Here is an 18030-nt window from a genome sequence, read left to right on the forward strand (position 1 = left end):
AACTCCACGCGGAGGGATCTACTATGAGAACTCAGACACCCCGACTCCTCAACCATCCTTCCCCAACCGCGCCGGGTCCCGACGCGCCTTTACAGGGTCCTCGCTGAAGCGCCTGCCTGGGAGGTGCCTCTGCTGAAGGGGGTGGGTGGAGGACTCTGAACTTCAAACACTAGGGTTTGCCAGAATCATGAACTTGTAGGGAGAGACATACCTAATGTTTCCCCTCACACACATGCACATACATCCACCCTCTCCCCTGCCAGCTAGAGGAGTGGGACCAGTGCTGTCAAAGAAGGAAATGGGGGCTAAGGCGCCAAAGTCCATTTAGAAGGAACAGGATCATCCCCTGGGCTGTTTCTTTAGTTCAGGTTAGATATTTCTTAAACAGCTTGCTTTGCGTAGGAGTGTGCCTGAGACAGAGTAATGATACCTAAGATGCATTAGTAATGATACCTAAGACTCTGCTACTGTGGGCTAGGGGATTCAGAGAAGATTTTCATAAACTATCTGGGGTGAGAGCAAGATATTAAAAGGTCAGTAAAATGTGTATGAGTAGACCAGCTGAGGATATTGTAAGAGCCAAAAATTGGGAACAACCTAATTGCCCATTCACAGGGTGCCAGATGAATAATGTATAATATATTTACCAATTGAAATGCAATTGAAAAGATTATCTTCATATATAAAGATAGGGATAAACCTTGAAAACTAAATGATAGTGAAAAAAACATTGCAGAGGGAAACATAAAATGTGCCATTTATGAATATCTAATTTTTTTCAAAACAATTCTATATGTTATTTGTGCATGCATATGTATACAGTAAAAGAAAATAACCAGAATACTGAATACTTCCTGGCAGGACAATGGGAGATGTGATCTGGCCTGGGTACATGAGGGTTTGTAAGAACTGAAATTAACAACAGACAACAAATTGTGTGGGCCTGTCATTTCAAGGAAGAACCCACATAAAAGAAAAAGTAAAGGAAGGGAATAATAAATAACTTCTAGCACTTTTAGTAGTTAAGGGAGACACAGAGGAATATGGGGTTGGGATCAGATCATACAGACTTTGAATGACAACTGGAAAGTGGAAACAAGAGTGTTATCTCTCAGATCATAGAAAACCATTGAAGGTTTTTGAGACTTGGAAAAGGAAGGTTGCTGTGATTATTGATTGTCAAGAGCAAGAGTGCAGAATTGATTGTCAAGAGCAAGAGGGGAACTGGAGCTCCAGGACCAGTCAGGAGTTTGTGAAACAGTCCAAACATAGGGAAGTGAAGCCCTGAACTAATGAGATACATGGCAGAGTGGAAAGGAATTGATGGTTCTGAAAGAATCTTGAAAAAAAATGGCGGGGTGTGATGGGACAAGACTTTTGTAGTTAATTGGATGTGGGAGTTTATAATTCTATGGGATGGGAAAGTCTCCCCATAGAACCTCTCCCTGACTCCTACAGAACAAAGTCAAACTTCTAAAAATGGTACATACAATCGCTTTTTCTCATTGGTCCCATCTCCTGATATCCCTGCCCCCATTGTGAACTTTACACAGTAACAGTATAGAATGACTTCAGATTCCTCAAATATATCTTGCTGTTTCAGACTCTGTACCCTCTGTTCCTTTGGCTTGGAGTGAGTCTTATAGTCCCCTTCCCTCCTCCTCTTGAAGAACTTCTAATCATCATTCATCCTTCACTCCTAAGAGGGTTTGCCGACACTGTAATGAGTTTCTACCTCTAACACACAGTCTCTCCACTGTACTGCTTCCTTTATCTTACACTGATATCTATTTTTCACACAGGAGTTTTGTATTTCTATCTTCTCAACTAGATTAGGAAGTCTTCATGGGCAATGACCATAGCCTTATTCACCCACAGTGTCTATCACATTATAGATGTTGAACTAGAATATGAAACAGTACAAAACAAGTGTAAGTCACCTCAGTATGAATGTACTCCCATGATGTTACAAAACTGTACTAAGTATTTTAGAACAGATAAGCAAGTACTATTACTGAAAGTAATGCTAGATGCTAGAAACATATTATTTAAAAAATAACATTTGTCAAAATACTTTTGAAATTTCCCTTATGCATATGTTTTTTAAAAGATAATAACATTACTATTTAGTTCTTGACCCTCACAGTCTGATCATCCTCTTTACTCACTACAGATATTTCACAGTGAGTTGGCTATATTCAAATTTTAAAATTCACCTGCAAAGATCAGATTTGTCACTATCGAAATACATTGAGAAAAAGGTAAGGGTATTTATCCCTGAAGAGCAGCTCCAAAAATGACTATATGTCTAACAACATTATTAAAATAGATGTGTAGTTCCCTGGTGGCTGTTTAAAAGAAAGTAACTATTATGTCCAATATAGCTTTTGTTGAATTTGTTGTAATGTTAAACTCACTGTATATGTTCTGGCAAGAATAAGAGGAATAGAGTAAATGTTGTGAATGGAAGAAGGCTGGGACTGAGCAAGTGCTTTGAAAGACATGTTTTGAAGCAAAACATAAATATAAATCAATAAAGAAACAAAACACAAAAAAAGGAACTGAAAACCAAGGGAATAAATTGGGACCAGAAAAGACTAAGAGATATTAACAAGCCCAACCAACCCATCAACCAGTAAATATTTACCATGGGCCAGATCCTGTGCAAGGATTTGAAGGATAAAGAGAAACAAGTAAAGAGAATTAAGATCCAATATGACAAGCAGAGTGTTGTAGATTCACAACTGAGGGACTGTGAGTCAAATCTCAGCCCACAGGTGATCGGGGATGGCTTCCAAGAAGAACCTAACAACTAGCGTAAGAATTGGAGGACAAAACCATTAATTTAATCAGGTGCAGAAGAGGAAATTTCTCACATTTACAGGTTTAAAGCTATTCCAGACACACAGCAACATGTATAGAGGCAGGGGAAATGGAAATCAGAATTTGTTTCCTGAATTGGGAAGAACTCAGACAGAAGCTGTGGGAATACAGAAAAGATGGGCTTGGACACTGAGATTGGTAACTGCTTAGATGAAAGAGGAAAAGTAGATCAAGGAATCAGCAATTCCTTGAGGCATGATAATGCTTTTCCCAGATACAGAATGTAAAGGAGAAGGAAAATGAGTTTGATAGTGAAGATAAGTAGGCAAGATATCAATATAGCTGGAAGGGGGAAACTGTTCTGGAGTAACAGCAGTAGCTATTGTCAGCCTTAGGGAGACCTGGGTGTAACCTGACTGATTAGCAGAATGGAATTGCACTCTTGAATTGGCATCTTCCCAAAATTAAGCCTAACTTCCATTGTGTATATATATTTCTCTGATCACTATCAGAAGCCTGGAGTGACTCATAATGATATCACTGACCATGTGAAATGCCCAAATATGCCTGAGAATGTCAGCCCCAAATGTACTTAGCAGTTTACTCAAAACTGAATTGTGAAATGGTCTTCCCCAAGAACACTGCTTCTAGTCGTAGCAAATTCTACTTCATAGGAGAGATTGGCAGGAAAACATTGACAAAGTCCTAAAACTAAAAGTCAGTCTCCAGGACCCAATTAAAATATAGATTTTTATATAGACCTTCAGCAGTAGGAAAAAATGAATAAGAGCTACCAGTACTTTTAATCAGAACTTAAAATTACAAATATGTCTTTATTAATTAAGACTCACATGTAAAATTGCCTACCAAAGCAAACACAGGATAAAATAACTAACTAATTTGTTCTCATCTGTCCTCTCAGATCCAACAGTCTATAAAAACCCTCAGGGGTAGAAACTCTGGCTTATTTGCTAATCTTGCCCCAGTTTGTAGCATGTAGTATTCAGAAGTGCTCAATAAATGTTAAATAAGAAATATATGTTTCTATATAAATTGGGGAGAAATGAAAATCTAAAAGAATATTTAGAAGTCTTGGAGAATCCCAGGCGGAGTCAGTTAAATGCTATTAATATTGAAGTCAAGATCCTAGGGTAGGTATTAAGTATAAGTTTAGTTACCTCACATATCTGACTACATAACCTAGGAATCCAAATATGTGTGGTGAGATGTTTGTGGAAGAAGGGATTAAAAGTGAAGATTTCTTTCTTTTAATAATGTCTTGCTATGGCTGGGACTGGGGCTGTAGCTCAGTGGTAGAGCACCCGTCTTGCACGTGTAAGGCACTGGGCTTGATCCTCAGCACCACATAAAAATAAACATATTGTGTCCAATTGCAACTAAAAAATATTTTTCAAAAAATAATGCCCTGCTTTTGGGCAGTGCTTTAGAACTTTTAAGCATATTATCTCATTTGATCCTCAAAGCAATCATGGGAAATAGGGAGGCCACTCATTATTATCCCCATTTCAAAGATGAAAATACTGAGATAAAGTGTCTTGCCCAAGGCTAACCAAGTACTTAATAATATAGCCAAGGCAAAACCTCACTATTTCTGACTTCTTATTCAGTCTCATTCCACTGCATCTAGGAAACATATCCAACATATTTAATGTGAGGACCTCTGAGCAGAAAGCATAGTTGTTGTTGTTTCTATATTAGTTCAGAGAAACCTGACCTACTGTCATTGGGAGACCTAAACAAGTGAATATGTTCTTTCATTTTAAGACATTTTGGGGGGAGCACATCCTTGATTCTGGCAATACAGACATAAATAAGACCAACCCAGCTCCTGCTCTGTGAAAAGCACAGTGCATTGAGGGAGGCCAAAACATAAATAACATAACTACAACAGAGATAAGTACAGGGCCATGGGAAAGTAAAGAACACTGTGATTAATTTCAAGGCCACTTGCATTTCCTCCAGTCCAGCCTGCCAAATGTGAGCTGAGGTGGCCGATGCTACTGATTGTAAACAGTGTGAAGATGGGGATCATCTCTTATTCATCTCGTATTTCTGTTTGTAAACCTCACAATAATAGTTTTTTGCCTTCAACAGAGTAAGTGCTCAATTTAATATTCTGAAATTTCCATGAAGTTTGACCAGAGAACTCGTTTGTTCAAGTTCTAAAGAACAGAGGTTTACCTCAATATTGAAGTCATCTGAGAATTAGGAGCCAGCCAGACCCTTCCAATTGTCTCCGAGTATAGATCCAGTTGTCTCTGCTGTGATTAAGTGTACAAGTCATATAAGTAGTTGTAATTTTGGCTTCCTGACATATTTTTATCCTTTTAAAAATGTATCTTAAGGGGCTGGGGTGTGGCTCAGCGGTAGAGTGCTTGCCTAGCACATGTGAGGCCCCTGGGTTTGATCCTCAGTACCACCTAAAAATCAAAAAATAAAGTAAATGTATTTGGTCCAACTACAACTAAAAAAAACCAAATATTTTGAAAAAACCACAAAGGTATCTTAATGTAATTAAGGTTGAAGAGAGAAAAGTTTGAGGTTATCTTTGTCTAATAACCTATTCCTGGGTTGAGAGTACAGCTCCATGGCAGAACACTTGCCCAGCATACGAATGTTCACTTTACCACTACCTGACTTAAAATCCTCTCTGACATATTTTATACTGAGAGGTATCACATTTTGCTTCCTAAGTGGGTGTATACTTTTCATATATAATGATGTAAAAAAAAGCTGACCTGCATGTATCTCAGTCCAATAGCATCTCCTCAATTCAAAAGCATCATAAATCCACAACTGTGTAATTATGAAACCACACTATTATTGGATGAGTCTCAGTGCTTCAGACACTAAATTGATTATGCAACTCTGAATATTTATGAAATATTGTGGCATTTGTTCTCAGAGACTATTTAGTTGTTTCTACCCAATATTCTTATATTTTGCCTTCAGAATTATCCAAGAAATTCTTGAAAAGTGTCCAGGCACACAGAAATTTTCTACCTTAAAATATGGAAAATCTTCATATCATCTAGGTGCAGATCACATCTAAATAAATCCCTTGAAGCAGAAGAAAAGGGAACATTTCTCTTATAATGTGGAATTCCAAAATGATTAACTAAATATGAGAGTGGGGGCATCAAAAGTAATGAGGGGAAATTTGTTTATTAAAAAAAAAAACCTCCTTCAAAGTAAGTAATTCATCAGGAGATAATTAATGGCTGGCAACAGGTATTTATAATAGAAGCATACATGGCCTTAACGATAGGATTTACTTCTGAAAACACTCTAATTAAAAAGGGAAAGAGTAATTTTATAGGAAAGTACAAATCAGTGGTGTGTATGTCTGTTAATGTGTGCAAACAGACAGAGGTAGTAATTGCTGGGCTTGGACCAGGTATCTGTTGTCAAAGATAATAGACTGTAAATATGCAAATAGGGTTTCTTATAAAACTACAGGTATGGCAGTATTTGGGGTCAGTTCAGGATAGAATGTGAAATTGGAATTCTGTGTATGAGAGGTGGTTGCATCTGAATTTCCCAGATAAAAAGTTGAGTTTTTTTTTTAAATCATTTTGGTCTCTTTTAGGAATACTACAATATAACCATTCTGTCATTTTGTTTTTTAGTTGTAGATGGACACAATACCTTTATTTTATATATTTATTTTTATGTGGTGCTGAGGATTAAACTCAGTGCCTCACATGTGCCAGGCAAATGCTCTACCACTGAACCACAACCAAGCCCCACTCTGTCATTTTGCTCAGACCACTGGCACAACCAATTTTCTTTCAAAGCTTTGACTTCTTCCTTCTTGTAATACTTGGTGAATGTATAAGCAGAAATGGAAGAACAGATAATGGTGAGACAGAATGTTTCCCACATTAAGATTTCTATCTGAGCCCAGTCTTTCCTTCTGCGAACAGCCCTGAGGACAGTTCACACTTCTGTTGGTTTCTTCTGTAAGATATAGTTGCCTCCAAAGAGCCTTCCTTAATAAACTCTCATGGCCTAGGATCCTTGTCTCTACTAATGACCATCATTTGAGAGTATTACTAAAGACAATGGTTGGGGGAATAGATTTTTTTTAATATTTATTTTTTAGGTCTAGTTGGACATAACACAATGCCTTTATTTTTATGTGGTGCTGAGGATCGAACCCAGGTCCTGCCTGTGCTAGGCGAGCACTCCACCGCTGAGCCCCAATCCCATCCCAGCCCAGGAATAGAAATTTTTTAAATAAGGTAAGGAATGATATGGTGAGCACCACCTACTAACCTAAACCCAAGTGCTGGAATTAGGAAGGAAACTTTAAGTTTCAAAAAAGGCAAACTTAGAACATGCAGAAAGTAGTATACTTCCTTACTCATCCACCACTTGGGGTTTTGAGGAGAAAGTGGAAGTTAGAAGATTTGAAGGGAAGAAAAACAGAAGAGTGGGAGAGGAAGGTGAAAGGGTCCTCTGGAGTAACATGCACCTATTTAGAAGGGCGGAAGTAGAATGCACAGGAGCAAACAAAGAAGCAAGGTGGAGTTCCCCCTTGTATGACTCCCTCTTCCACCCTGAAGGCCTGGGATAAGCCCACAGTAATGTCCCAGCAGCAGGAGAGGCCAGCTCTCCAGCATACCTCCCTGAATTTCCTTCAAAAAATTTAATTTCTCCTGGTTCAAATCAGTCCCTTCCATCATAAATATTCATACATAGTTGCAACACTAATGACATTGATCATGATCGTGGCAGCCAGCATTAATGGGTGCATACTGTATGTCAAGTACATATTAAGCACTTTACCTATTTTATTGTTTGTAATGCTCCAAACAGCTTATGAGTCAGTATCATTTCCACCTCACAGATAAATTAAAACCAGAGGAAGTTGCCCAAGATCACACAGCTTCTAAGTGATAAGCCCAGGTCCATCTGACCAACCCCAGTGACACAGTTGACCTCTGCATGCTAATATTTGCTCACAGGTCTCTGTCTCAGTGACCCAATCCCATCTGTTGTTCAGATGACCCACTTGAGTGCTAAGTTGTCTTCTAATTACTTATTATAAGTCTGGTCTCTTAGTCTATTGTGAGAAAAAACCTCTTTGTGCTCTCCTATAGCATGGTACCCAACCTCCTGCTTGGCAGCCTCCAACTCTGAGGCAAACCAAAGACTGCTTTTCCTTTCTCTGCCTGCCACATGGGAGGTCAGACAACTTTGTTGATTGGTTCCACACTCCCACACTTTATTTTGAAATACTTACTTCTAATATTCTCTTCCTAGTAAAAAACAAAAACCAATAGAGAAAGAACCAATTATATGTACTGCTATAACTTCAATTGTAAACACGAAAACATCAATTTAAAAGTTAAAGGAAAAATTACAGGGTAGTAATTCACACCTGAATACAGTTTTTTATCCTGGGATTCTCAGGTAATTTATATATTATAAATATTTTATTTTGGTGCTACATAGATGCTATATGTAGCATAGTTATTTTCTGCAGAAAATAACTATTTTATGCAGTGTTAATTGAGATACAGAGCTAGAATACATTCTATATGGGTGTTGGGACCTGTATCCAGAAGTTGTATATCTTATTGAAGAAACGGCCATTGGAGTCAATACCCATATGCTGCTTTCACTGCCAAAGTCAATTGAATGGGTGAACCCTTCTTTATCTTAAATCAAGGAGAAGGAGTGCCCCCTAAAGAATCTCCTGTTGCAGCCTTTCCCCTGCCCACTTGCCCCCTCCATGGCACTTACAAGTCTTTACAGTCTTCTCTTTCCCACTTCCTGTTCCCTGTTTCCTTCCCAGTAAAAGACTTCACTTCCTACTTCTCTGAAGACATCTCCCAGCTCAATGTCACATCCCCTGCAAGACCTTCCCTGTCCCCAACAATTCTATTACTGGCAGGCCAGGACATCTAAGAACTTGCCAGACTCTCCCCCTCAATCTCCTGATCTATCTCTTTTGTTGCCACTTTTTCTTCCTCCCCTTGTATCTCAGAGGAAAGAAACTTCCCTTCTTTCAGTGCTAATCCACTTGCATCGGCCCCTGATTTCATCCTCTTCTGCCTTTACCAGGATCATTTTGCCATTCATTATCCGTATGCCTCCAACCTATCTCACCATTCATCTCTACTGGCTTAATCCCCTCAGCCAACAAGTTTCTTCTAGCCTATATAAACACACACACACACACACAAACACACACACACACACTTATTGTAGATAAATGTAGATACATGTATCTTTCCTTTTATTCCCAAACCTTTTTAAAAAAATATTTTTTAATTGTCAGTGGATTTTTATTTTATTTATTTATATGTGGTGCTGAGAACCCAGTGCCTCACATATGCTAGGCAAGCACTCTACCACTGAGTCTTAAACCCATCCCACTCCCAAACCTTTTAAGAGAGAAATTTATCCCTTGCTGTTCTTAATTCCTCAACCCATTGCAGTATCCTCTTCCTATATTTACTGAGAATCTGCACATAAAAATGATGTAGAAATAAAGATGGACAGGGGAGTTCCTATTTCCAAGAAACTTCTAATAAGTGCCATAATAAAAATATATGCCAAAATTCATAGGAGAGCTGCCTGGAGGAAATTGGAGAAGCTTCCTAAGCAAGTGATGTTTGCATTAAGCCTTAAACCATGAGTTTGGTATTGCCAGGCAGAGGCTGTACATATACTGAGTAAGGGTAATCATATGACTGACAGAAGAAACAACTTATGCAGAGAATTGTGAAACCATAATATTAGGGATTACCAAATGCCTCAATTGTAAGAGTTAGTTCCTAGTAAGGAATGCGTGCAGAAGAGATAGAGAAATACTTGTTTAGGCCAGTGGCTCTCAAACTTTAGTATGCACCAGAATTACCCAGAATATTAGTAAGGAACTCCAGTTGCTTGACTCCATTCTTAGAGTTTTGGGGTGAGTGTGGAATGAGTTGGATAATTTACATTTGTAGCAAGTTCCCAGGTAATATGGATATTGCTGCTCTGGGGACCACACTTTGCAAATCACAGTTTTAATCATCCAAATTCTGCTTGTATTATCCTAGTAAAATTACTTTTAGATCTCTTTAAAGATCTCCAACTGCAAAATCCAATTAACTGGTTCTCAGTTCTGATCCTCCTTGATGAGTTTTCAGCATTTTGCATTGTCCACAATTTCAGTAATCTTCCAATCATTTCCCAGTTTCCATTCTCACCTTCTTTCAGTCCTTTCACTAAACTGAAGCCCCAAGGATTGCCCAAAATACAAATATAATCCTATCACTGTATACTCAAAACCCACCAATGGCTTCAAAATTCACAGACACATAGAAAAATGCATGGCTTTCTGGCCTTTTCCGCTGTTGCCTCATATTGTACAGCCTATGTCTGGGCTCATGAAACTACCAGGCAGTGACATGCTATGGGCTCATGTCCTCCTCACCTCTGTGCATATACTTCCTTTGCCTGGAATGCCCTTCCTCCCTGCTCTCCCTTACCCATTGTGCCCTCACCTGTGGAATCCCAGCTAAAGGCCTAGTGCAAATGTCACCTCCTCAGTGCAGTCTTCCTCAGCCTCAAGGTTCCTTTCCCTGAGCCCCTCTAGAGTTAGTTTCTACATATTATATGTTCATTTAACAATTAGCTGAATGTGTGAGTACTGTATTGGGGTTTACAAAAGTATACACTCTAATCTTATTAGTTTTGTTATTCTCATAGAAGATATTCCATATAGGTGTATTGAATAAATGCTGGGAAGATATTCTATATAGGTGCATTGAATAAATACTGAGAACACAGCACACACTCTGAACATGATGATTTGGGTAGGCTGCCTATCCAGTGGAACCAGAAGTGGGCAGGTAGGCAAAGGAGAGGAGGAGGACATAAAGAGAAACTTCATTAATGAGCCAAAGTCAAACGTGCCACCTCACAGCCACCTGACTCCCTGATTGAGGAGTTGAACCATGTATTTTTATTTAGCATGACTCTCTCTTTCTTTGATGACACAGTAGTTTGTCAGCTCTGTGGACCTGGCAGTTAATTATGAAGCTGCCTTTCTTGCTTTTGGTAAAATACTTGTGGGGGAACTTATCTAGAGCTAAGGAGCAATATCTGTGGAGACTGAGCAGAAAATACTTTGGTAGCATGGCTTGATGCATATACCATCAGCCATTCACCTCCTCTTCCAGCTCAACTGCTGAGGAATGCTGGGAGAGTCTCTGACTATAAGAACATATCCTGTCTGCTGCCATTCTTCTTATCCTCTTTCTTTCTTCCACTCTCTCAGTCTTAGTCCTGCACATTCTGATTTCTGTGGTGGCCAGAGCCTGCAGAAATAAAGCAGGCCCATATTGCTATGCTTCTATGGCTAGGCTGTATTCTCCTCATTTGCTAGTAAAACCATAAAGTTAAGAAAGCATCTATCAGCTAATGAGAATTTTTTTTTTACATTTCCTCATCTTCCTCCAACTCTGCAACCATTCCTGTGAGAACAGCCTTTTACATAGTGACTCCTATGTGCTAGGTGTTTTGCATACATGATCTCATCAAATCCTCACATCTTTTCCAAAAGGTAGGTATCTTTTTCTCCATTTAACAAATACAGATACCGAAGCTCACAGAAGTTAAATAATTTGTCCAAGATCAAAAAGCTAGCAAATGTAGGGGCTGGAGTTGTGGCTCAATGGTAGAATGCTCACCTTGAACATGCAAGACTTGGGGTTTGATCCTCAGCACCACATAAAAATAAATAAGTGAAATAAAGGCATATGTCCAACTACAACTAAAAAATAAATAAATAAATAGATAAATAAATAAATAAATAAAAACCTTAAAAAAAAAGCTAGCAAGTATAGAGGTAGAACTTGAATTCCTGGTACAATAATTTCAAAGCTTGTATGTTTTCTACTATTCAAACCATCTTGGAGAACTGAAATGGCCAAATGTTAGAGTCAGCCATATCACAGCAAAAATTAAATTCAATACAGTGTAACTCCACATCACATATAACCACACGAATGGGATCCTAATTAGAATAAGTTATACTCCATGTATGTGTAATATGTCAAAATACACTATACTGTCATCTATATCTAAAAAGAACAAATTTTTTTAAAAAGAAAAAAATTAAATTTCAAAGTAGTTTGATTTCCAGGGCAGACCACAAATAAATACTATATTGAAAATTCTTTGGATATGTTTAATGTTGCAAGAATTTACAAAACTTAAAAATTGATACTACAATGTGAAAATGACCCAGGATTGGAAAAGCTATCGGTTACTCACAGTGTCCTTTGTTTTACTCTTCTGTAGCCAGTGGCCCCTCTCAGTTGGATGTGTCTGATCAGGGATGCTTCCCTGTTACTTCAAGTTGTACATTCACCTGTGATTTGCATACTCCCTGGGAATGTTGCCTTTTAAAATCTTCCCTCTTCTCTCTCTGGAGCACAAAGTATGACCAGATAGGAGGAATAAGATTGTGTCTACATGCACAATTATTTTGACAAAATATAAATTATTTTTTCTAAGACAATGCTAGTTTCACTTAAATGTTGATGAGGAATTTTAGAGGGTCAATTTGACACCTAAAACAGGCTTTCCTCTATATTTCTTTGTTCAACTTGTGCTCATGGCATCAAGAATAAACAGAGCTGGTGATAACATCCATCACAGAGTTATTAAGCACACAGAGTGGGTGATAAAGTCAACAAGAAGCTGAAAGCAAGATTTACCACGGATAAGCTGCCAAGAGTTGGCTGTAGATTCTAAGTGGACACTGTGGCTCATTCATTTTCTCCCTTTAGATTTCCAACCCAAAAACATCATCCCTGCTTTGGTGTTTATGACAAGAGTAAGAGAGTAGGAGACAAAGAAACCATGGGTGTCACATGTAGGAAATGAATACAATACATTAATGACTTGTCTAAGACAAAATGCAAAGACTCGGTAGTAAATTCTTGAGTGCTATGAAAGAATAAAAAAAGACAATTAAAAAATTAAAACAAAAATAATATGCTAGAGGAGACACAAATGGTTGCTTCCTTCAAGCAGTATTTTGTTTTCTTGTCCTAGCTATCTCAAGCTCAGCTGAGGTTCTAGAGTCTGTCTATTATTCAAAGACTTGAAATTGTTTTCTTTGGATTATTCCCACTCCTATAATTTTCTTGCCTCTCTTTTCAAAAGTAGGTTAAGGATGTTCAGGTTTCCCTGAAGCTTCTTAAGGAGTTAGTCATGATTACAGTTGCATCTTTTAAATTGCCCAACCCGTTGAAAGGCTGCCATGAAAGGAGCTTTTACAAACACAATCTGAGCAGTGTTTTTCATTGTCTTATGTTGCAAAATGTGACCCAGAAGTTACCTCCAAATGGGTAATTAGCATAAAAGCTGCTGAAGCAGAGGAGAGGAAGGTGGGCTACTGTCCTCATGGAAAAGGCTGCTGCTGTCTCTGCATGGGAACATGTACACTGAAAATAAAAGGAGGAGAAGCTTTTTGCTGATAAGTGTGAGAGGGTTTTACACAGCTCAGTGGCACCTAATAAGTGGTCACAACTGCTGGGTTAGAATCCTCTCTAGAGGCTACTTGTCAGTCATGGACCCTAGCTGCCTGTTTCCTGACCATCTACTCTTCTTGGGCTCCTCTTTAAATTAGATTAAAGCTTCATCACTCATCATGGTACTTGTCTCCCTTTTCTTCCCCCATCATTGCCCTTCAAGGGAGACTTTGTAGAATCTCACCTATGAAATTTTAATAGTGGCTTACAAGTGGTTAACTTTATGTGTCAACTGTACTGAACTAAGAGTAACTCAGAGAGCTAGTAAAACATTACTTTGGAGTATATCTGTGATAGTGTTTCCAGAAAAGAATAGCAATTGAATTTATGGACTGAGTAAAAAAATTAGTCTCACAAGTGGGCATCCTCCAACCCACTGAAGGCCCAAAGAGAACAAAAAAGCTTAGAGAAAGGATGAATTTGCTACTCTCTTCTCCTGTGCTCAGGTATCAGTGCTCCTGGTTCCTCAGTCTTTGGAGTTAAGACTAGAATTTAAAGATTGGTTTCCTTGGTTATCAGGCCTTCAGACTTGGACTAGAACTATACCACTGGCTTTTTTGGGCCTCCATTTTACAGGCAGGAGATCATGGAACTTTCTAGTATCCATAATCTCCTGAGCTAATCTCTCATAACAAAGTTCTCTCTCTCTCTCTCTCTCTCTCTCTCTCTCTCTCTCTCTCTCTCTCTCTCTCTCTCTCTCTGTCTCTCTCTCTCTCTTTCTCATATATATATATATATATATATATATACACTATATATATATCTATTTTTTTCTATCAGTTCTGTTCCCCTGGAGAACCTTAATATATGCAGATATATTGTGATTGTAGTTTATATACAAGTTGTTTTTATCCCCCCAAAACCATCCTCACTCCTGTTGAGAATGCATGACCTATCTGATGACAGACAGTAGACTGATCTGGATCACAATAAATGGAGATCACAGAATTTGATGTGATACAAAAACAATTTGGGAAAAAATGCAGGCAGATAGCAAGTGTAGGAGTTTGTCTAAATAAGGCTCAGGTTGTGACAGATATCTGGCTATAAAGCCTAGCCAAGCAGAACACAGGGTGGATGATGCCGTTGAAGACAATGTTGATGGAAGACATGAGAGCAAGGTTCAAGGTAGACAGAGGCATGGAGAGTATTCATACACTGGGTTAGATAGTGCCTCTTACAGAAGAACCCTCTTATCCAGACAAGTTCCCTGGAGGAGAATTTGCTCGCAGTTCTGAAGCTAGACTTAGACATTCTATCTTTGATTCTAAAGAGCACGGACAACTAAGCTGATTGTTTCTCATTGATGAAAATCTGCATATTTTTGGTAAGGAAACATGTTATGTTTGTCCCTGTATTCCCTTAGAACCATTCACATCTCCCAGTACTTTTAATCCTACATATCAGATGAATGAACAAAGCCATCCAAACTGATTTAGAAGTGGGCAAGAGTGTCTGCATCCCTGGTATTCAAGAAGGTTGAGCTGATAGGAGGTCTGGTGTTTCTCTTCCTCAAGTCATTTGCCTTCTGGAGATGCTTCCTCTTCTGAGCTAAAAATAGTAGCATAACCAGGGCCCTATGTAGGGAGCTCTCAAAGTTATGCTTCTGACAACCCTTAACATCTCTTAGTGATTAAATTCAGTAGGCTCTCTCATTGATTTCCAGGTACACAGTGCATCTGGTGCTAGTGTGTGCTCTTTTCTTTTTGACTAGGGTCAGCACTAACTCCACCTTTCATCACACTCTGCCTCTTGGAGTCTTCTGAGTACTCTCTGCAAATGTCTTCTCAGTCTCTTACTTCCTCCTTACTTTTCATCAAGGGCACCCTTTTTATCTTTCGGTTGCTTTCTATTGCCTGACATGCTTTTTGGTTTATATGCTCAATGTAATTTAGTAAAATTGTTGAGCACTTGCTATATGACTAGCACTGGAATAAGCAAAGTGTAGTCCTTGCACACTCTTTTTTTTTAAAAAAAATTTGTAGTTGTAGATGGACAAAATGCCTTTATTTTATTTGTATATGGTGCTAAGGATCGAACCCAGTGCCTCGCACATTCAAGGCAAGCTCTCTGCCACTGAGCTACAGCCCCAGACCCTTGCACACGTGTATGGAAGAACAGATATAGATATAACCAAGCAAAATGCAATGTAAAATATATAATATAGACATGTACAAGATATCTTAGCTACTCAAAGTGATTGATTCTGTCTTGAGAATATCGTAAAAGGCACTGCAGAGGGAAAAATTTGATCTGTGCCTTAAGAATGAATAGAAACTTATAAAACAGAAATGCTGAAGAGCATTACAGAGAGAGATACGGATGAGAAAAGCACATCATGATCGATAAGAATTTGGAAGTCCATGTGACTGAATGGGAAGTAGGTGAGAATGGATCAGGGCAAGGGGTGATGACTACATGGTAGTTTCAGTCACCAACTAAATCTTGATGATTATGTAACATGAAAATGTGTGTGTGTGTGTGTGTGTGTGTGTGTGTGTGTGTGTGTGTGTGTGTGTGTCCCTCCCTCCTTCCAGGCTGCCATGAGCTTAGAACTTTCTCTTCCATGCCCTTACACCATGACATTCTGTCTCAACCTTGGGCCAAAAGCAATGGAGTTAGCCAACCATGGACTAAGATCTCTTAAGTCCTTGAACTTAAGAGGACTAGAAGCTTTCATTAAAAACTAATTAACAATGTACCTGGCCAAGCCTCTTCACATGGTGGATTTCCATGGCTATGATTCGAACAAAAACAGAATATGTACCCCTTAGGATGGACTGGAAACACTTGATGCTTATTGCCATTAGTCACATTCTCTCTTATAAGAGCAGTTGCAAGAGATCTCATGGCTAACACCTTTCAAATTCAAAAATACAAAGTTTCTAAAAATATAAAGTAATTAGCAATAGGTAAAACCTTAATATTAATGACCACTTGCTCTGGAAACTAAAGAAATATAGTCTCCACCCTTACACACAATCTTACCTTACTTTTATCAGCAGGCAGTTAACAAATATTCACGGTTATCATTGCATTGAAGACTTTCACTGTCCACCATGGATATTTTTAAGAAATATATTCTGGTTGATTGAGTTTTTTTCCTCTCATCATTTGCCTTCTCACCACAACTGAGGAAGCTGTATTAGAAAGGAAGAGAACTGAATGTGAAATCCTATTTGTCATATATTTACTTCTTGAACCATTGGTTTCTTAGAAATAGAACATTTTTAAACATTAAAAAAACACATCAATTGGAATTGAATAGTTGACAAAGAGAATAATGGCTCCCCAAAGATGTCCGTATCCTAAACCATTAAATGATAGCTGCTTACATGGCAATGGGGACTTTGCAGATATGATGAAGCTCAGGGAAGATGAGATCAGATTATTCAGATAGGTCTGATGTAATCACAAGGATGCCTCTATTAAAAGAAGGTGGAAGTGTCAGGGAAAGAGATGTGACAATGGAAGCAAAGGGTGAGAAGAGCAAAGGGTGAGAAGACACAGCCATCAGCCAAAAAAAAAAAAAAGTGAGCAGACTCCAGAATCTAAAAAAGTGAAGAACAGATTATCTTTGCAAGTTCCAGAAGATAAGCAACACTGGTGATTTTAGCCCTATCAAGTTCATTTCAAACTTCTGATTTCCAAAGAATAAAATGATAAATTTGTTTCTGAATCATTAAGCTTGTAGTAATATGTTATGATAGCAGTAGGAACCTCAGATGCAAAGGCAGGCGCCTAGGCAGGATGTGGGAGTTGAGAGCAATCCAGGTAAAAGGGATAGCAGAAACCATGGCACAGAGGCATAAACTAGCGTGACTCACCCTTAGGACCAGGTTGCAAGTAGTTCAGTGTTGCTTGAGTTCAAGAATCACCAAGTAAGTTGTAGAAGACAAAGCTGGAATGTGAATAAGCACTAGATGATATAGGCCTGACCAGGAACTGCCCTACCATGGAGCTTAGATATTGCTTAAGTGTACAAGGTAAATCCAGACACTTTAGTAGTTTAAAACTAAATACTGAATTTTCAGTTTGAAAGAAAGGTTGAATGGGGAAGAGCCTGAAACAGGAAGACTACTTAGGAAGCTATTGCAAAAGTCCCAGCAAGAGGTGGTGTGACTCAAACTAAAGCAGTGTGAGGAAGAGGTCAAGGTAGTGGCATTTAGGACCCAGAGGGTGACAGAATATTGGTGGTAAAGAGAAAGAGAAGAATCAAAGATGATCCCAGGTTTCTCCTTGGACTTGGGTGGATGCCCTTGCTATCTACTAAATGGCAAAAATTGAAGGTTCCTCCAAATGTTTTTTGGTTTCATATTTTCTTTATTTCTGTATCCACTAGATTCATTAGTTCAACCAACTTGTGCCTAGGCTGTCTTTAAAGTCTCCTACCCATTTTTCCAAATTCTATCATTGCCCATCCTTAGTCTAGTCCTAACCTTGTAGTTGGAAAAATTAATTTAATTATTCATCAGATACTTATTTATTGCCTACCAGGTACCAGGTACCCCTAAAGACTCTGGGAATGTTGTAAAGAGCAAAGCAATTTTAAAAAATAAACTAGTCTAAATTTAATCTAGAAGATCTTCTTACTAGGCTCTTTTGGGGCATTTTCACCTCCAGTTCACATCTATGATTACTTTCA

This window comes from Ictidomys tridecemlineatus, unplaced genomic scaffold (assembly GCF_052094955.1).
Source record: "Ictidomys tridecemlineatus isolate mIctTri1 unplaced genomic scaffold, mIctTri1.hap1 Scaffold_191, whole genome shotgun sequence".
Classification (NCBI taxonomy): Eukaryota; Metazoa; Chordata; class Mammalia; order Rodentia; family Sciuridae; genus Ictidomys; species Ictidomys tridecemlineatus.